Source organism: Macaca fascicularis, chromosome 14 (genome assembly GCF_037993035.2).
Source record: "Macaca fascicularis isolate 582-1 chromosome 14, T2T-MFA8v1.1".
Classification (NCBI taxonomy): Eukaryota; Metazoa; Chordata; class Mammalia; order Primates; family Cercopithecidae; genus Macaca; species Macaca fascicularis.
In genome coordinates this window covers 3,081,287-3,102,720 of record NC_088388.1, presented here as the reverse complement: position 1 = coordinate 3,102,720, position 21,434 = coordinate 3,081,287, and the positions used below count along the sequence as shown (strand labels likewise).

Genomic DNA, 21,434 nt, shown 5'->3' with positions numbered 1-21,434 from the left:
GACCTTGCCAAGGACCATCCCTGCCAAACCTCTCCTCCTAGGGCTGAGAGCCGAGGACAGAGGCCAATTGCTTTGGGTGACCACACTCAGCCCAAATGCCACCTCCTGAGATGCCTTTCCACATTCCTTCTCAGCAACACAAAACCAGTCAGCACCCTGCCAGCCCCCATCCCACGCATTCACGCCCTCACTCTGTTATGAGCTTTTGTGAGAGATTTTTTTTTTTTTTTTTTTGAGACAGAGTCTCGCTGTGTCACCCAGGCAGGAGTGCAGTGGCTCGATGTCGGCTCACTGCAACCTCTGCCTCCGGGGTTCAAGCGATTCTCCTGCCTCAGCCTCCCGAGTAGCTGGGATTGTAGGCGCATACCACCACGCCTGGCTAATTTTTTTATTTTTAGTATAGATGGGGTTTCACCATGTTGACCAGGCTGATTTCCAACACCTGACCTCAAGTGATCCACCCACTTCGGCCTCCCAAGGTGCTGGGATTACAGCATGAGCCACCGCGCCCGGCCTTGTGAGAGATTTTTCCTCCCCCGCTGCCCGGCTGAAGAGCACCTTGGGGCCCAAGCTGGGTCTCCTCCCGTGTACATGGAATGATGAGCACAGGCACTAATGCATGGATGGATCCATGAGCATCGAGATGTGGCAACAACAGTTAAATGCATTCCTGCACCCTGGAGACGCCCCTGGGGGTGCAGGGGACTCCTGGGGGAGTCTCTGAGCTGCAGTGAGGTGCTGAGAGCACACAGTGAGGTGCTGTGTTTTGAGCGCAGCCATCCTGACAGGGAGAGGTGGCCCCTCAGTGGGGTTTTGATTCACATTTTCCTAATGATTAGCGACGTCCGGCACCTTTTCGTGTTGGCTGTCCATTTGTGTATCATCTTTGCAGCAATCTCTATTCTGGTCCTTTGCCCGCTTTTGAATCTGTTGTTTGGTTTCTGTCGGGTGGTGGCTGAATTGTAGGAGTTCTTGACATCTTCTCACACTAATCCCTTCTCAGATACGTGATTTGCAGGCATTTTCTCCATTCCGCGGGCTGCCTTTTCACTCTTGATGGTGACTTTGATACACAAAAGTTTTTAATTCTGATGATGTCCAATTTGTCTGTTTTTTCTTTTGTTGCCTGGGCCTTGGTGTCATATCCAAGAAATCATTGCCAAATCCAATGTCACGAAGCCTTTCCCCTACGTTTTCTTCTAAAAGTTTTATGTTTTCAGCTCTTATGTTTAGGACTCGGATCCATTTCGAGTTAATTTTTGTATGCGGTTTAGGAGAAGGGTCCAGCTTGGTGCTTTTCCGTGTGGATTTTCAGTTTTTCCAGCACCGTTTGTTGAAAAGACTGTTCTTTCCACATTGAAGGGTCTTGGCACCCTTATCAAAAATCATTTGCCCGCATATTCAAGGGTTTCTTTCTGGGCTCCTATTCTGCGTAGCTGGTCTTGGTGTCTGTCTTTATGCCAGTGCCAGTGTCTTGATTACTGTAGCTTTGCAAAAGCTTTCAAAATCAGGGCATGTGAGTCCTCCAGCTTTGTCCTTTTTAAAGATTGTTTTGGCCATTTAGGTCCCATGAGATTCCATAAAAATTCTAGGATGGGCTTTTCTATTTCTGCAAAAAAAAAAAAAAAAAAAAAAAAAAAAAACTCAGTTTGGGTTGTCTCAACATCTTAATGGGCAATTTCTTTTTACCCCAGACCCTTTTCACCTGCTGATCACCCGCGCATGTCTAAAGGGAGAGAGGTCTCAGCAGAAAAGCAGATAAACAATTATTAAAAAGTCAAAAAACGACAGATGCTGGCAAGGCTGCAGAGAAAAGGGATTGCTTATGTTATACACTATTGGTGGGAGCGTAAGTTCGTTCGGCCACTGTGGAAAGCGGTTTGGAGATATCTCTAAGAACCTGAAACAGAACTACCATTCATTTTTTTTTTTTTTTTTTTTTTTTTTGAGATGGAGTCTCGCTCTGTCGCCCGGGTTGGAGTGCAGTGGCCGGATCTCAGTTCACTGCAAGCTCCGCCTCCCGGGTTTACGCCATTCTCCTGCCTCAGCCTCCCAAGTAGCTGGGACTACAGGCGCCCGCCACCTCGCCCGGCTAGTTTTTTGTATTTTTTTAGTAGAGACGGGGTTTCACCGTATTAGCCAGGATGGTCTTGATCTCCTGACCTCGTGATCCGCCCTTCTCGGCCTCCCAGAGTGCTGGGATTACAGGCTTGAGCCACCGCGCCCGGCCAGAACTACCATTCAACCCAGCAGTCCCACTCATCACTGGGTACATATCCAAAGAAAAATAAACATTCGACCAAAAACACACCTGCACCTGCCTGCCCGTCACAGCAACTGGTCACGAGAGCAAAGACGTGGAAGCAACCCAGGTGTCCAGCAGGGTGGATGCAAAGAAAACGTGGTATGCATACACCATAGAATATTATGCAGCCATGAAAAATGAAATAATATCTGTTGCAGCCACATGGATGCAGCTGGAGGCCATTATCCTAAGCAAACTAATATGGAAACAGAAAGCCAAATACCACATGTTCTCACTTACCCATGGGAGCTAAATCCTGGGTTCACATGGACATAAAGATAGGAACCACAGATACTGGCAACTCCAAAAGGAGGGAGGCTGGGAGGGGGCAAGGGCCAAAAACATTCCTGTTGGGTGCTACGTTCACTACCTGGGTGACGGGATCAGTAGAAGACCAAAACCTCAGCACCACACAATATTCCCTGGTAACAAAGCTGCACATGTTTCCCCTAAATCTAAAAGAAAAATGGAAACTTGTTTTAAAAAGACAAGGAAAGGGGGTTGGAGGAAAAGGGGAGGGGAGAGCATTAGGACAAATATCTAATGCATGCAGGGGCATAAAGCCTAGATGACGGGTTGATAGGGGCAGCAAACCACCATGGCACTGTATATGTATGTAACAAACCTGCACGTTCGGCACATGTATCCCAGAACTTAAAGTAAAATAAAAACAAAATAAAATAATATCAGAATGTGTTTCCCAAAAAAATAAGAACCCTCTCTTTCACTATAAATACAGTTGGAAGTATTTTAAAAAATGAAAGAAAGGAAAAGAGAACGACTATCCCCAAACCTCAGTGATTGAACCCAAAAGTTTATTTCTAACTCACACTGCATGTCTACTGACTCTGCTAGTCACCCAGAGGCCATGCTGGGGAAGGTTCTACCAACCAACTTCTAGCCGTGTTATTTAGACCGTGTGGCCTTCTCTGTCACTATGGTAGGGGAAGAGAGACTGCAGAATCACTTTGGGCTAGTTTACTATCAGCTCCAAATTGATACAGCATCATTACTGCTATGGGTTGAATGTGTGTGTCCCTGAAACATTTGTAGGTCGGAACCCTCCCCCGGAATGTGACGATATTTGGAAGTGAGGCCTATGGGAGTGAATTAGATCTAGGTGAAGTCGTGAGGGAGGGGTCCTTCCTCACAAGTGTCCTTATGAGAAAGGACACCAGAGAGCCAGCTTTCTGTCTGCCTCTGCCAGGTGAGGATACAGCAAAATGGTGACCATCTGCAAACCAGCAACCACGCTCTCATCAGACACCAAGCCTGCTTGCACCTTGACATGGTTTGGATTTGTGGCCCCACCCAAATCTCATGTGGAACTGTAATCCCCAGTGTTGGAGGAGGAGGCTCAGGGGGAGGTGATTGGACCATGGGGGTGGACTTCCCCCTTGCTGTTCTTGTGATAGGGATGAGTACTCATGAGATCTGGTTGCTTTGAAGTGTGCAGCTCCTCCCCCTGGCCTCTCTTCCTCCTGCTCCAGCCATGTAAGACATGCCTCCTTCCCCTTTGCCTTCCGCCATGATTGTAAGTTTCCTGAGGCCTCCCAGCTATGCTTCCTGTACAGCCTGTGGAACGGTGAGTCAATCAAACCTATATTCTTTATAAATTACCCAGTCTCAGGTCGTTCTTTATAGCAATGTGAGAACAGACAAGTACACACCTTAGTCTTAGACTTTCCAGCCTCCAGAATTGTGAAAGACAAATACTTGTTGTTGAAGTCACTCAAAAAAGAGCACATCAACCACTTTATTTTAAATCTAAGAAATAGGTCTCCCTCTGTCACCCAGGCTGGAGTGCAGTGGTGCAATCATAGCTCACTGCAGCCTCACATTCCTGGACTCAAGCAATTCTCCTGTCTCTGCCTCCAAAGTACCTGGGACTAGAGGCATGCACCAGTACATCCAGCTAATTTTTTTATTTTATTGTACAGATAGGGTCTCACTATGTTGCCCAGGCTGGTCTCTAGTTGCAGGAACTACAGGTGTGAGCCACCAGTCCCAACCCCAGATAAACCACTTTTTTTTGAGATGGAGTCTCGTTCTGTTGCCCAAGCTGGAGTGCAGTGGCGCAATCTTGGCTCACTGCAACCTCTGCCTCCTGGGTTCAAGTGATTCTCATGCCTCAGCCTCCTGAGTAGCTGGAATTACAAGCATGCGCCACTACGCCCAGCTAATTTTTGTATTTTTAGTAGAAACAGGGTATTACCATGTTGATCAGGCTGGTCTCAAACTCCCTGCCTCAAGCAATTCACCCACCTCGGCCTCCCAAAATGCTGGGATAACAGGTGTGAGCCACCTTGCCTGGCCAGATAAACCACTTTTAAGAGTCTAGATCTGCACTGTCCATAGTGTAGCCCCTGGCCACACAGGGTTATTTAAACCGACAATATTAATTAAAACTCAGTTCCATGGTGGCACCAGCCCCATTTTAAGAGCTAAAGAACTGTGTGCAGCTAGTTCCTCCTACAGCAAGCCAGGCAGCTTGTGGGACACTGTCATCACTTCAGAAAGCTCTACTGGATGGAGCCATTCTTGACCTTTTTTGGGTTGCAAGAGGCCAGCATTGGAAAAGTGATCCCAAATGCTTACAGGCTCTGAATGGGCTGAGATTGTTTCCACAAAATAGGTCCTCGAATAGAAACAAAGAGAGCCATGGTGAGTTGTTGGGAGGTGGAGTTACAATTCTGTCTCGCAGAGAGTGTGCACTTTGAAGAGGACACGGTGCCTACTAGGAAGGAAGAAGGAGGCGGATGGGCACTGGGCAAAGCCTTCTCTGGAGTCCCATCCTGAGGAGGTCAAGGCAAGGACCAGAAGCTGCAGGCCCGGCCGTGGTGCAGCATGGGTTGGACACAGAGTTTTCAAGGTAGGACATAATTACCCCTTCCCTCACTCTGTCCTCACTAAACTGCTCTTGCCAGCCCACCCTCATCTCCACCCTCAGCAAATGCAAGAGTGAGGACCCCTTTCCTCCCTGGCCAGAGAGCCTGGCACCAGGAGAGGGTCAGAGAGGGTGGTTTGGATGTGGTCTGTCTCCACCAAAACTTGTCTTGAAATTGGGTCCCCAGTGTGGCAGTGACAGGAGAAGGGCCTAGTGGAAAGTGTTTGGGTCATGGGGACAGATCCCTCATGAATGGATCAACCCCTCCCACGGGAGTGAGTCCTTCAAGAAATGATTCAATCCCTGGAGAGTAGGTTGTTAAAGAGTCTAGTTGTAATCCTAGGATTTCGGGAGGCTGAGTTGGGAAGATCACTTGACGCCAGGAGTTCCAGACCAGTGTAAGCAACATCGCAAGACTCCATCTCAAAAAAAAAAAAAAACACACTTTTTTAAAATTAGCCAGGTGTGGTGGCCACACCTGTGTTCCCAGTGACTGGGGAGGCTGAGGCAGGAGGACCACTTGAGCCCAGGAAGTCAAGGCTGCAGTGAGCTATGATAGTGCCACTGTACTCCCACCTGGGCAACAGAGTGAGATCCTATTTCTAAAAATAATAATTTAAAAGTCAAAAAAAAGAGAATCTGGCACTGTTGCTTTCTCTTGCCATGTGGTCTCCTTGCCCATGCCTGCCCCTTTCCATTTTGTACTGTGAGTGGAAGCTGCTGAGGCCCTCACCAGACACAGTTGCCCAATCTTGATCATTCCAGCCACCAGAACCATGAACCAATCTCTTTTCTCTATACATTATCCAGCCTAAGGTATTCTGTAATAGCAACACAGAAAGGACTAAGACAGAGGGTGACTGGCCCCTGCCCCGCCATAGCCAAGGCTTGCAGCGCTGTCCCCCAGCCCCGCAGGGCCACTGTGTGCCCCTTCATCTTTGGCCAGAGTACGAGGTGGAGCAGCTGAGCTCTGCCACTGTCCTATCACAGGGCACACCTGGCACCCAACAGCTCAGGAGACCAATGACTGGGCAGGACCTGACCCCTGGCCTTTGCCTGCATGCACTTGTGTCTGGGGATGGGCCAGACCCAAGCCAGAGCTGCTGTTGTCTAGGAGGGCCACCCCACACTTGCTGCCAAGCTCCTCTGGCAAGGAGCACACAGAGGTGCCCCTCAGCCCTGCGGTGACAGACCCACCCTCACCCAGCTCAGGACAAGGCTGTGGTCATTTCCCAGCAGGACACTCACTCGAGGTTCCACATTTGCTTTCAGGGATTTTGAAGTGGCTGCACCCATCCAGCCCCTGGCCCGGCCTGTAGAGGCCCTCGGGCAGTCCTCACCTGCCAGAATCGATGGCTCCCTGGTTCTGAGCTGGCCCTGGGGCTGTTCTGCTACCCTCCACAGATGACCAACATCTGTGGGCCCCCCACCTCATGAGCCAGAAAGCACGTCTTCAGAGAGTTTGGGGCCCCCAGCAGAGCCCTGGCGACCAGACTCCAGCATGCCAGGACCGGAAGAAAGTGTCTCTGGAAAGGGCCACCTCGGGAGTGTTTTTGATGCCTACTGCTTTTTTTTTTTTTAATCACATATAAGTAATAAGCAACGATTTGAAAGCAAGCAAATGTGGTTTGTGCATTAGACAGGATTTGAGCACGGGCTGCTCTTGGGCCTGGATCCTTTTTCCACCATTCCATTCATACGCCTTTTTTGAGGGGGCCCGGATCTTTTTTTCAGCATTCCCTTCTTATGCCTTTTTTGAGGTATAGTTGTATTCGGTGTCAATCGTAATCCCCAAAGACACAATCCTGAACTGCGTAATCCGCAATGCTGAAATCCCTAAGTCGAAAATCCCTCATGTCAGATTAAAATCCTGAATGCCGAAATCCTGAAAGCTGAGTCCTGGGGAAAGGATTGGTGCCTGTCTGTCTGTACACAGGACAGTTGCACCGTGTTGGGCAGAACTGCGAGGTAGACCTGTGGACCTAATTTTAGGTGTCAACTTGACTGGGCTAAGAGGTACCCAGAAACCTGGTAAAACAGTAGTTCAGTTGTATCCATGAGGGTGTTTCCAGAGGAGATGGAAACATTCTCAGCTAAGCAGCATCTAAATGCACTTGCTTCATCACAAAACTTGAGAATAGCAGGAATGAATGTCCTCCCTGACAAACCTTCTGTGCTGGCATCGTACAAGTGCATTTCCACCCTGTTATTAGTTATCGCCCCTATTTCAGAGTTGATAATACTTCACTCACTCACGCGTGAGTCTGAGTGGACTCAGGGGAAGATCAGCCCTCGGTGTTGGCAGGCACCATCCAGTCAACCAGGGCCTAGAAAGAGTAAATACAGACTCGGAAATCAGTCTTTCTCTGAGAGCTGGGACAGACTCTTCTTCTGCTGCCTTGGACATGAGAAATCCAGGGTTGCCAGCTTCGGACCCCAGGACATACATCAGCAGCCCCCTTGGGTCCTGAGGCTTGTGTGGACTCAGAGTTAGAGACCACTGGACCACTGGCGTCCCTGGTTCTGAGGCCTTTGGACTTGGACTGAGCCTTGCCCCTGGCATTATGGGGTCTCCAGCTTGCCTGTCATGGGACTTTCCAGCCACCATAATCGCATGAGTCCATTCCCCAGGGTAATCCCCGCTCTTATATCTGTATACCTATCTTATCAGTTCTGTCTCGCTGGAGAAGCTTAGTATAGATCTGGTACTGGGGAAGTCAAATATTCCTTCTTACTGTGTTTCTCACAACGTAATGATACAGAGCTGTGAAAGTGATCCCTTGCAAAAATGCCGTGATAAGTGTACTGAACGATGGAATATTAAAGATTTAAAGCTAATTATTATTAAGGCTGTGAAAGCAGATATCACTTAACTGCAACTGCTGACCAAGACCAGACTTGCAAATGGACAGCAAAGACATAATTTGTAGGCCACAACCACTCTCCAAGTGCAGCAAATGTTTCAAAGATCACAGAAGAAGTGAAAATGCAGGTGAAACATTTAGGAAGTCTTTTCCACCAAATTATTCCATCATGTGCAGTTTCCGCCCCTTCACACGTAGCGCCAATTTGCCATGCTGTATTTCATCTTCATATCATTTCCAACACTGGAGGCATAAATTATGTTACTTCAAAATGTACCTGAATATGTCCACTTCTCCTGACCTCCCATTCAAGCACCCCAAAACAACCCGAAACAACGCTGACTCTGTTTACGAGACTTCCTGTCTCCATTCTGTCTGTACAACAAAAACAAAGACCATCACATTCCCTCCTCAGAACTCCCTAAATGGCTTCCATCACAATCAGAATAAAATCAAACTCCACATGGGGCACAGGAAGCCAGGTGTGACGGCCCCTGCAACCTCCCTGATCTACTTCCTGCCCTTCTCCCTCCCCCTGGCCACCCTGGCCTCTGGCCATTATGTGAACACACCAAGCTCATGGCTTCCTGGTGCCTGGGTACCTGCTGTTTCCTCTGCCTGGGACACACTTAACCCCGAGATGCTGTGGCTCACCCACTCCCTTGCTTCATGAGGGTTTCTGCTCAAATGTTCTCTCCCCAGAAAAAGTCCTCACTGGCCCCCCTCTCCAAGCCCATTCAACACTGCATGCCTCCTCCTACCTCCTGCCCCGGACTGGCTTTCCTTCCTTCCAATGTCGCTGGGGCTGTGTTCATGCACTCATTTTCTGTCTTTCTCACAAAAGTTTGAGCAACATGCAGGCGGGAGTCCTGTTTGTCCCCTTCACAGCCATGTCCCCATGCCTAGACACTATCTAGCACCCAATAGGTACTCTAAAAATAAGTGATTAGGGAGAGGGAGCATCATGGGCCTGCCTGCAAGTATCCCCAGCCCAAAGAACAGAGCAGAGCTGAGAGGTGGGAGGACGCCTCACTATCACTAGCCTGCACCTCACCCTGCCACACCCCACTCTGCTGTCTTCCATAGGCCTGGCCACCTCCCCCATGCAAGTCTTACAGCTGGGGCAGCTGTGACAACAGGGGTGAGCATTCACCCAGTGCCACAGTGTGCCACGCCTGGGGGATGATGCTTTTCACATGGGACTCTCCCACCCCAAGATGGGTGTAATTTTAATGCCTGTTTTACATGATCAAGAGGATTATGTTAACGTTGACATGCACATAGCCAGTGCCTGGTCCTTAGTAGATATTCAGATAAACTATTAACATTAGCAATATTCCCAACTAACAAGCAACAAATAGAGACAAACCAAGCTTGAGTAACTTCCCAGGATCAGAGAGAACAGAGACAAACAGATTGATATTCAGAGCATGCTCCACCCAGCAATTTAACTTTTATAAGCTTCAGTCTCCTCACCTGTAAAAATGGATAATACTACCTGCCTGGTAGAATTCTATGGTGATTAGAGAAAATGACTTATAAAGACCTGACACAGTGTCTGGCACACAGCTCATGCTCAGCCAAAGGGAGGCAGTAATCGTGAGAATAGTCATGATAATGGTGGTGGTAATGATGGAAATGGTGGTGGCATTGTGGTAATGCTGGTGATGGTGATGGTAATACTGATGAAGGAGGTGATGATGGTGATGAAAGAGATGATTATGATGATGATGATGATAGTGATGATGATGATGATGGTGATTATGATGGTGATGGTGATGAAAACAATGATGGCTGATGATGATGGTGGTGGTGATGATGGTGATGGTGGTGATGATGATAGTGATAGTGATAACGATGATGATGAATGTGGTGATGGTGTTTATGATGATGATGAAAGCAATGATGATTGATGATGGTGATGATGATGATGGTGGTGGTGATGATGATGATGGTGAGGATAGTGATGATGATGATGATGGTGGTGGTGATGGTGATTATGATGATTGAAAGCAATGATGGTTGATGATGGTGATGGTGATGGTGATTATGATGATGATGGTGATGATAGTGATGATGAAGATGGTGACGGTGATCATGATGGTGATGGTGATGAAAGCAATGATGGTTGATGATGGTGGTGGTGATGATGGTGATGATGGTGGTGGTGGTGATGATGATAGTGATGATGATGATGATGGTGATTATGATGGTGATGGTGATGAAAACAATGATGGCTGATGATGATGGTGGTGGTGATGATGGTGATGGTGGTGATGATGATAGTGATAGTGATAACGATGATGATGAATGTGGTGATGGTGTTTATGATGATGATGAAAGCAATGATGATTGATGATGGTGATGATGATGGTGGTGGTGATGATGGTGATGGTGAGGATAGTGATGATGATGATGATGGTGATGGTGATGGTGATTATGATGATGATGGTGATGATAGTGATGATGATGAAGATGGTGACGGTGATCATGATGGTGATGGTGATGAAAGCAATGATGGTTGATGATGGTGGTGGTGATGATGGTGGTGGTGGTGATGATGGTGATGGTGAGGATAGTGATGATGATGATGGTGGTGGTGGTGATGGTGATTATGATGATTGAAAGCAATGATGGTTGATGATGGTGATGGTGATTATGATGATGATGGTAATGATGGTGATGATGATGAAGATGGTGATGGTGATCATGATGGTGATGGTGATGAAAGCAATGATGGTTGATGATGGTGGTGGCGATGATGGTGATGGTGAGGATAGTGATGATGATGATGGTGGTGGTGGTGACGGTGATTATGATGATGAAAGCTATGATGGTTGATGCGGTAATGACGGTGCTGGTGGTGATAATGATGGTGGAGGTTGAGGTAACAATGGTAGTAGAGGAATAGGTGAGGATGGCAAAGCCTAGATTCACAGCCAGCTCTGACCCCAAAGCCCAACCCCTCTTCAGCACATCATACTGGAATCCCTACTCTGCCTTCCAGCATCCTCTACATCCATGGTTTGCAAGCCTTTTGGTCTTAGGGTCCTTTATAGTCTTAAAAAATTACTGAGAACCACAAAGAACATTTGTTTCTGTAGGTTATGTCTATCAGTATTCACCAAATGTTTAAAAATCTGCATTTAATTATTCATTTAAAAAGTAACTACTATAAATCCATTACATTGTTAATGTAAATAACACATTATTTATGAGAACCAACCATATTCTACAAAACAAAAATATTTTATGAAAAGAGTGGCATTGTTGTCCATTTTTGTGAGTCTCCTTAATGCCTGGCTTAACAGACGCTAGCTGGATCCTTGCATCTGCTTCTGTATTCTCTCCGTCACAATATCACACACGGGCTGCCTCCAGAAAACTCCACTGTACGTTGTAAGAGAACAAGGGTGGAAAGGGCAAATAGCATCCTAGTATTACAATGAAAATAAGTTTGACCTCTTGGACTCCTGAAAGGGTCTCAAGGACCCCAAGAGGCTGAGTCTGTCCACTTGGGAGACTCCAGGCACACACTCAAAATCACTGCTCTAGCTCCTCTTAAATGAGTAACCATCAGCCAGGCATGGTGGCTCATGCCTGTAATCTCAGCACTTTGGGAGGACGAGGCAGGTGGATCACCGGAGGTCAGGAGTTCGAGACCAGACTGGTCAATATGGTGAAACCCCGTCTCTACTAAAAATACAAAAATTAGCCAGGCGTGGTGGTGGATGCCTGTAGTCCCAACTACTCGGGAGGCTGAGGCAGGAGAATCGTTTGAACCCGGGAGGCAGAGGTTGCAGTGAGCCAAGATCATGCCACTGCACTGCAGCGTGGGTGACAGAAAGAAACTCTGTCTCAAAAAAAAAAAAAAAATGAGTAGCCATCTCCAGCTGTGGGTTGTCTCGTTGTTCCTGCAGGGGTGACAGGAGAGCCGCAGGTCATGCGTGCCCCAATACTGACTTGCCCTGAGTCCTGGGTGACCCTCCCTCCAGGTCTTGGTCATCTTTAGGGCCTTTCCATCTGCCTCTCAGTGCACAAGTTACACCTGCCAACCAACCCCAATTCCGTAAGAAAGTGACTTCTCAGTGGTGGCCCTGTGAGTACAAGCAGGGTCTGCAGCATCCGGGACTCCCCTCCTACCCCACAGACCTGGCCATGCGATTCTGCAGTCTTGGGTTTCTGTATCCTGAGAGGAAAAGGCGGCATCTCTCCTGGGCATCACAGGGTGGCCACTAAGACTGCAGATTCTCTGGTCAGATCCTGCCTTGGGGCAATCATTTCCTTTCCCCACCCATTCACTGTGTGTCACCAGGAAGCAGCCCCAGGCCTTCCCCAACAGGTGGAAGACAGAACGTGCTAGATTCCCCATGATCCTCCCGAGGGCAGTTTGAAGATCCCTGGCGGAAGCCAGCCTTCCACCCCAATGTGCACTTGCCAAAATCCTGCTCCTCGGGGTACCCAGTTGTTCCTTGCTAGAAATCAGCAAGCCGAAAGGGCAGCTTCTAGCAAAAGCGTAGACCCTCCACTGCTCCCGGGAGGTGCTGACCGCCCCATTCAACCCTCTCCATTAGTAGGGGCCAGAACAGCCTCCAGCTTGAGGCACAGAGCCAGGATCTGCTCCATTGAGGCTTCTAGGCCCCGAGGCTGTGCACTCAACAGAGACCCAGAACACAAGCATTTAGGACAGGAAAGAAGTTCAACCGGCTCACCAAAACCAACGGCATTCAATGAGAAAATCAACACAACACTGCCAAGGTTACCTTGCGCAGGGCCAAACCCCCAGTACCTGTGAATGTGACACTATTTGGAAATAGGGTCTTCACAGATGTAATCAAAGGAAGGATTTTCGGAGATGAAATCATCCTGGATTACCCCAGTGGGCCCTAAATCCTACGACTGGTGCCCTTATAAGAGAAAGGAGATGGAGATTTGAGACATAGACACAGAAAGGGAAGGATGCCATGGCTGAGGACGGAGGCAGAGATTGGAGGGACGCATCTCCAAGCCAAGGAGTGCCTAGGATTGCCGGCCACCAGAAACTGGGGAGAAGCAGGGAAGGACCCTCCCTCAGAGCCTCCAGAAGGAACCCAGCTGCTGACACCTTGATTTCAGGCTTCCAGCCCCCAGAACTGTGGGGGAAGCAATTCCTGTTGATTCAAGCCCCCTGGCGTGTGGCAGCTGTTTGTTCTGGTGGTTCCGGGAAGTGAGCACACCTGTTTACAGTTGGTCTGAGGGTTGAGGAGAAACACCGGGGTTTTATTTGGTCATCACATCCACTAAGGTCGCTGCGTGTCTTCGAGCACCAGCATTCTGAAGTCAGGGATGGGGCCGTCCTCATGGGGTGTCAGCAATTTATTAGGAAGGCTCCAGGTCTCATTAACTTGGAGCCAGATCTGGGTGAGGTGACCCTGCGTACTTCTGGCTTATGGCAGGTGCTGTTAGTTCTTCCTGAGGGGCACACGCACCCAGGATGCAGGGGGCAGGCCTTAGCCTCTCAGGCCTTCAGCCCTCTCCTCCTTGTCTGTGTCCCAGGAGGGCCCTGCTTTCCTGCAGCAGGTCCTCAGCCCCAAGCCAACGGGGAGGTTCAGGACCCAGCTCTGATCTCAGGAGTCAGTGCCAGGGAGCACCGCCTGAGTGAGCAGGCTCCAGGAGGCTGCCCCTCAGATAGCCATATCCCTGCGGGGTCTGCAGCCTTCCAAGTGGACACACTGGACCTCCTGGGTGAGAACTTGGACACGATGTGCCTCCCTTAGAGACGTGTCTGCTCCGGATGCCCCTTGATCTGCTCCTTCAGGTACCAGCACCGAGGAGACCCTGCCCCCAGCTCCCTGCGGCCTTACCCAGGGCTCTCACCACACCCACAGCTGACCGACATGCTGTGCCTGCTCCTTGGGCGGGGAGGATCACTGCCTCCCTCCTCAGAGCGGGGACAGAAGCTTCCCCTGAGCCCCAAGCAGGAACCTGGGGCCCCCGTGAACTGCCCCCTCCCAGCCTCCCTCCCTGCCTCCAGCAGCACCGTGGGGCAGGCGGACGCCCATGACTGTGGCAGATGCAGCCCATGGCCAAGGGTGACAGGCAAGGGGCTCCTAAATCCAGGTCCTGAGCTGGGTGTGCCCCTGACCCCTGAGAAGAGGCCCGGCTGGAGCCCAAGTCAGTGCCCCCAGCCAGCAGATCCCCGGAGCAGCTGCCCCCACTCAACCTGGGCACCAGCCAGCTTTGGGAACCTCTGGGCATGTCTTTCTTTACCCCGTGAGGTTTCTGTGGTGTATCACCAACCTCCCTGCAGTGCCCACGAGGCCCTGCTCCTCCTCCTGACCAGGTGCGGTGGAGGATGGCATAGGGCTGGCTGCACATAGCAGGGCCATAGGCAGAGCCCGTCGCCCTCGGAGTCAGCTCTGAGGACTGGCTCCACACTCGTGGGGAGGTCTGAGCACGAGCTTATCCCACATATCCAATGCCGTTCAGCGGCACCCACAGCCCCCTGGAGCCACCTCAGCTTCCCACCGAGTCCTGCGGAGGTTTTGACCCTATAAATAGCATCTTCTTTTCCTTTCAGGCAGGAGTCCAAATACTGTCACCAAGAGAGGTGGGAAACTCCGTTTTTATTATGATCATATTACAATGCCTGTATCACAGGTTTAGATATGGCTTTCTGGAAGACAGGGGTGTGTGTGAGTGTGCGTGTGTGTGTGTGCACACATGTGCATCAGAGAGAGAGAGAGAGAGACAGAGACACAGAGTAACAGAGTCAGAGACAGACAGGCAGACAGAGCCAGAGAGCTGGGGCGAGCCTTCAGGCAGCAGGCCTGCTCAGGACACATTGTGGACAGTGCGGCCCAAAGCTGGGAAGGGAGTCCTGCAGGCTGCCCCAGGAAAAAACCAAAAGAACAGAAAACAGCCACTGCTCCGTCCCGCTCCCCACACCTGGCTTTGTGACTCAGCCCGGGAGACGCCACCACAGTCTCCCTAGGAAGAGGAGGAGGAACGCATGTGGGGACCCAGTATGTCCCTGCTCCTCCTCAGGCCCCCAGCCCCTGCACCCCTGTGGGATCCAGGAGAGGAAAGGACTTGGCTCCCTCCCACGGCTGGTGGCCCAAAGAGGCAGCCATGTCCAGCCCTGAAGGAGAGAACAGCGGGGAAATCCTGCCTCCTGTAACCTGAACGCCAGCTTGGCTTCCAGTCCTGCCTGGGACGCTCCTCAGTGGCCAGCCTGGAGCTGGTGGCATCACCTCCCTGACTTTCCACTTCGGCGTCTGTAAGCTGGGGATGCTAATAACCACAGGCTTGCCGGCAGTGCGGGGGGATGCAATCCGGTCATGTGAAGTTGAGGACATAGTGTCAAGTGCACAGCAAATGGTCTATACATGCTGCAATGTTCTTGTGATTAGCTTTGTGCCATGGAGACTACCTGGACGCTTTGAGTTTCACTGATGCCCCACTGCCTACGGGAGATGTCATCTCATCCCCCTGCACAGGGGAGGAAACAGAATTAGCAGCAAAGGCTCCCACAAAAGACCACACCGGGAGGTGGATGTGCCCTCAGGGTAGCAGGGAGGGCAGCAGAGCCCAGGCTCACCCCTGGATCTCCCCACTGCAGCCCAGGGAAACCGGGCAGGTGCCCTGCTAGGAGTCGGAGACCCACCTAAGTCCAGGTTCACCCCTTACTACTGGGACCTCAGTTTCCTCATCTGTCCAAGGGAGAGAAGTGGTTATTGCTGCCTCCGAAGACTGAAAAGGACCGGGCGTGGTGGTTCACGCCTGGAATTCCAGCACTTTGGGAGGCCGAGGCAGATGGATCACGAGGTCAGGAGTTCAAGACCATCCTGGCCAAGATGGTGAAATGCCGCCTCTACAAAAAATACCAAAATTAGCTGGGCGCGGTGGCAGGCACCTGTAATCTCAGCTACTCAGGAGGCTCAGGCAGGAGAACTGCTTGAACCCAGAGGGCGGAGGTTGCAATGAGCCGAGATTGCGCCACTGCACTCCAGCATGGGAGACAGTGAGACTCCATCTCAGAAAAAAAAAAAAAAAAAAGCAGGCTGAGAAGGACGAAAGGAGATAACCGATGACAGTTTACAGGCCCACACCTGCTGAAGGTCTCTCCCCAGGGGGCCACACCCAGCCCCGCGGGCTCCTGCAGTGGCTGCAGCCCTGAGCAAGGCTTTCCTGGTTGGTGGCACTTTCTCTGGATTGGGCCCAGCCCTGTTCCCACGTGTCCTGGCCACCCCAGCCCTTTCCAGGGAGGCAGCCAGATGTAGCAGAAGGGGCAGGGGCTTTGGGGGGTCTCCTCTGAGTCAGTGGGTCTTCATCATGAACCAGGTGGCAGAGCACAGCGGATCAGAGCACAGTTCTGGAGCCAGAGAGGTTGGTGACTGCCTCGCCTGCTGTGCCTCAGCTTCCCCATCTGTAAAATGGAGTCAATCACGACAGAACTAGCTCATAAGTTTGTGAGACAGATGAAATGCACCAAGTGTCTAAAGCCCTCAGAAAAGGGTCTGACAGAAGAAAGGTGCCCACAGCCATCTTATTCACCCCTCAGTTGGTGTCAGGAGGAGTAGATGAGATGCAAAGAACCTGGGACAGGGTAGGGGCTCCATCAGCAGGAGGCCTTGGGGGCTTAGACCAACCACCCGAAACCAAGGAGTGATGCCAGCAGGTGGACATGTATTCACTTCTGGGGCAGGGATTCTTGACCACTGCATGACCAGCATTTGAGGCCGGGTCACTCTTTGTGGTGGAGGCTGTCCTGTGCATGACAACGTGTTTAGCAGCATCCTTGGCCTCTACCCACTAGACACCAGTAGCAACCTCCAAGGACAACTATCTCCAGGCAGTGCCAAATGCCACCTGGAAACTGGAGGCAAAACCACCCCTAGCAGAGAACTGCCATTCTGGAGACTTGGATTGGAACTGCCCTGATTTTAAATTGCACTCTGCTTGCAAAGCATTTTAAAAATTCTTACTTATCACAGACATATTTGTCTGAATTACCATAAATTCCAAACTAACCAGCTGGGCGCTGCAAGCCGTTCCTTCCCATAGTTCACTCATGGTCCCCAATGCCCACCAACAGCCAGCACTTGCAAAGTCTGTTAACCCACGGGGGACTCACGGAAGCTCACGCAGCGGAAACTGCTCTGGTCATCATTGCCATTTACAGATGAGGAAACTGAGGCACAGCCAGTTGCACAAACTTGCTCAAGGGCTCCTGGATGGTGGGACCTATTGGGCATGCCCCCCTAAAGCTGGTGCCGTTGGCACCTGGCTCTGCCCATCTCTGAGAATTCTCATGCCCTCATTTCCTGCGCTGACCACCAGGCACAGATGCTGTGTCCATCTGACAGGAGAGGAAGTGGGGGCCTGGGAGGAACAAGCCACTGTCTGGTGATGGAACTTCTTTCTGGCAGCAGCAGGATTCAGACCTACCTCTTGTTGGGGGTGACCTCTTCGGCTCAATGCCTCTCCAAAACCAGGCAAGAGGCTGGAAATGGGGCTTTCTGGAAAAATGCAGACCCTGCTGGGAAGCAGGGCAGACACCTGACACCTGTCGCTCAGCCTGGCAGGTGGCGTGTTCTTCATTTCTTGTGTGGTCATCTGGCTGTCACACTCAACCCAGTGAGAGGCTCGACCCTCGTCCTGCTCTGCCCCAGCCCCAACCTGCTGTCATCTATGGCCCCTTTCCCCACCCCGTCAGGTGCCTCTTTGACTTTTGACCTCTGCCCTCAGCAGTGTCATTTCATGAAACCCAGGCCCCGGACAGCCAGCATCAAGCACCTGGCAACCTTCCATACTTCGCCCCTGAGACCTCTGCCCTAGGGATAGGGGCTTTGTTTTCTTCCCTAATTCCCTTTGGATTGGCCCCAGCAACCAGCAATTTACCAGGCAGCAGCACCCCAGCTTTGGGCGGAGTCTTCAAAGAGCAAACCCAGCAGGTGTCTGTGGATCCCGGCTGCACAGACCCTCTCCTGGAGAGGCAGAGGCCACCTGCCACAGGCCACGCGGAGCAGGGTCCCACCATGGCCCTGAGCATCTTGACTGAGCAGTTCTGCATCCCAAGACCTCACAAGGTGACTATGGAATGGCAAGGCTAGCCCTGGGGATAAGCTTAGGGCAAGTCCGAGTAGCCAACTCACCTCCATAAGCCGTGGGTTCCTGTGATCGGCGCACAAGGGGCTGGTGCTGCTATCCACAGGAGGATACCCACCAACTTGTCTAATGGGGTGGGCGAGGCCAGGGCTGAGAGGAGAAGGGGTCTGGCTTGTTGTGAGCAGAGCACCTGCATGCTGTGCCACTCCCCCTTCAGGTGCTGGAAGGAGCCTTCCCGGGTGGCTCGCCCTCCGCAGCCCTGCTGGGAGGTCTTGCCCACGCCCATGATAGCCAGGTTTAGGGCCTCCCGAATGCACCTGCAGCGTGAAACCGTGGAAACACGCGTGTCAGTGGCAGTTCCGTGCGGGGAGGAGCCCGGGGCTCTCTGCGGAGGGTCAGTTCTGTCCCTTTTAAGGTTCTGCGTGGAAAAGGCTAGGCGCCTTCTTGGGTCTACCTACATCTGGGGATGCCAGAGCCCAGCTCCCAGTTTTTCTGATATTTGGGGGCATACCATAGGAAGGACCTGCAGGGCACCTCAGGCTTGTATACTACGGCTGCAAACCTTGGGGCCAACCCTGGGCTCACACCCAATTCAGGGTCTACAGGCAGCGAGCCGGGGGGCCAGGGGAGGGCCTCTCAGCTCCCACTGGGGATGCTGTTTAGGGGAATTAGAATGTATTTTATATACAAAGAACTGAGGGGTCTAAAAGGGTCTCTGGGGGGTAGAAAAAAGTGAGGAGGAAACACAGGAAGAAATGCACATGAGGGTAGGTTCTTGTCAAAAGGGTCCTGAGAAAGACGTACAGTTAGAAACAGAGTGTGACTGAGGGTCCTTCTTAGCACGTAAGGGGCAAGGACAATAGTCTTAGATGTCTGGGGCTCCTCTTGTGTTCTGATGGTTCCTGAGACGGGGAGAAACGGCGACAGTTTCTTGGGTTCAGAGAGGGAGAGGAGGCGCCTCACACTCTGGCTAGGGTGGGCTGGGGGCCTGCACCCCTAAATTGGAGAACCCCACTAAGCTGACCCCACTCACCACTGCCCACCCCGCCAAGCCTCCTGGCCATTTTCAGCGGAGTGTCCCGACCTCTGGCCGCCCGGGTGAGTGTGAGCCCCGGAGCGCGCGCGGGGTTGGGGGGCGAGGAGAAGCGGCAGCCGGTGGGGGGGGCCCCTGGGCGGCGCCCGCTCCGCGCGGCGATTCGGCCCGGGTTTTGCGGCCGCCGCGCCTCCTCCTCCCGCCTCCGGGCTCCCTGGGCCTCCTCCCTCCGCCGCGCCCTCGCTCCGCCTCGCGCGGAGGGACCATCTGCTGGCATTTCCTGCAGCCGGGCCCGCGCCGCCAGCGGAGCCCCCGCGCGCCCGGCCGTCCCGGAGCACCGAGCTCGCGGCACGGTAGGAGGTAGGAGCGCGGCGGCCCGGGGGGCAGCGGGGGACGGCGGGGGGATGGCGGACTGGGAAGGACCCGGAGGGCCCGGCCGGGCAGGGCCGGAGCGAACCGGGGGCCGCGGGGGGCCGGCCGAAGGGATCCGGGAGCCCGCGCCGCAGCCCCGCGGACCCTGGCAGTGGCCAGTGCGGGGAGCCGCGCCGGGGCCGGTCGTGCGCGGGGGAGCCTGGGGGCGCCCCGGGCCAGGGCGGGTCGGCGCCTGGTGGGTTGGGGCGGGTGGGGCCCGCGAGTGGGAAGCGGCGCGCCCAGCACGGCTCTCCCCACTTGGTGGGGCTTAAAGGAGACGGGACCGCCAGGGAGGGTGGCTGGGTCTGACCGCCCAGACCCTGGCCAGTGCGGGGGTCTGTGTCCCCACCTCGGCCGACGCGGGCTCCAAGGAGCCTGCGTGGGGTCTGGGATCTGAGTCTGGCGTCCCAGCTGCGGGCTTGGGAGGGCGGCTGTGTCTGAGTCCGCAGAGTCAGGGGCTGCCTGGATTACAGGCTAGGGAAGGACCCTTGCCCACAGTCCCCATCTCTGGGGCACTGACCCCCTGAAGATATGGAGCCTCAGGGACTGTTGAGGTGCCTGAGTCCTCAAGAGGGTCTGGTGCACTTGAAGATTCCTCCCGGGGAGCGAGGTGCAGGAGGGTGGGGCAGGCAGGAAGGAGGCTGGAGTCTGCAGCCCCCCGGGCAACAGGCCCGTCCTGGGCTTCCCAGGCACCGCCCCGACCCCCACCCAGACCTTTGGGCCGCCTGCTGTCAGAAGCCAGCTGGAGTTAGGGTTTGGGGTGACTCCTGGGGGTATGGAGGGTGGGCTTACCTGCCCCTCTCTCATCCCTGGGCTGAGCCCACTGCCCCTCCCTCATCCTTGGGCTGAGCGGGTCTGCCCTGCCGAAGCGGCTGGGTGGATTTCGTGTCTTGCTATTTGGTAACTTGCTCCCCTCTGTGTGTCTGCCTCAGTCTCTTCAAGGTGCCTTTGACAGGCAGACTTCTGTAAGGGTCCCACCCACCTGATACAGCCTCCCAAACTCTGGAGAAGTGGGCCAGCCTTTGGGATCCTAGGTAGATGCTTTTAGGTCTGCCTGCACCAGGGCTGATCCAGATCCCGGACTGAACAGAAACCCTGCCCCCCACCCCCAAGAGTAAGGCCCTTCTGCATGTTTTTATCCCACCTCCTTGTTACACAGGGGCCTTGCTGTTCCTTGAACCTGCCAGGTGAGAGGGGGCTTTGCAGGCATCAGGCAGGTCTGGGGCAACCTGGGGTGGCGTCAGGTGCCCGGCTGTTCCCTTCAGGCCTCAGGCTCCAGAACTGCAGATCCTATTGTCTGCCTGCACGCGTGTGGGGCTGGCCCGGGGTGCCCAGGAGGCAGGCACTGCGTGTGTCTGTCTTGCCAGGCGGTGTTTAGGAAAGGTGACACAGCAGATGGGCCGGATGAGGAGCCTCTGACCCGCAGTCCTGGGCCTGGTCTTGGAGAGGCTGCCCTGCAGATGCTGATCCCTGGACAGCCATCCTGCATGTCCAGTGGAGGCTCCTTTCTGGGTCCAGATTGGGCCATGAATAGGCCAAGTTCTTCAAAGAACTGCTTTCAGCTCTTCACAGAATGCAAATGCAGGAACCCCTGCCCCGCCCCCACCCAGGGTTGTATTTACTATGCTGAGAATGCCTGGTATCAGTTTCTCTCCTGAAATCTTGGCCTTGCTCTGAGCTCTGATAGTAATCTGACATGTAACGCTTGGGGGAGGGAGAAACACTCCGTGACAAGCCGGCGGGTGGAAGGGCTGTGTGTGTCTCTGACAGCTGTGTTTTGGGGACTGGTGCTCTCTGCTGATTCTGTGGTTAAGCCCTCACGCGTTTGCACACATACAGGCACAG

The 21,434-nt window shown here is 52.7% G+C and overlaps 1 protein-coding gene across 5 annotated transcripts in view; it reads left to right on the top strand.

Moving 5' to 3' along the window:
- Nucleotides 1-19,414: 19,414 nt before the first annotated feature.
- The window catches only part of OSBPL5 (oxysterol binding protein like 5), an 80,380-nt gene continuing 78,360 nt past the window's right edge, over nt 19,415-21,434 (top strand). For 3 of the 5 annotated variants that reach the window (XM_074012910.1, XM_065527809.2, XM_015434301.4), the window contains exon 1: nt 19,415-19,538. The gene's annotated coding sequence lies outside the window, so the exon portion shown is untranslated. The remainder of the gene's footprint in view (nt 19,539-21,434) is intronic. The other 2 variants (XM_074012909.1, XM_065527808.2) reach the window with 1 other exon arrangement.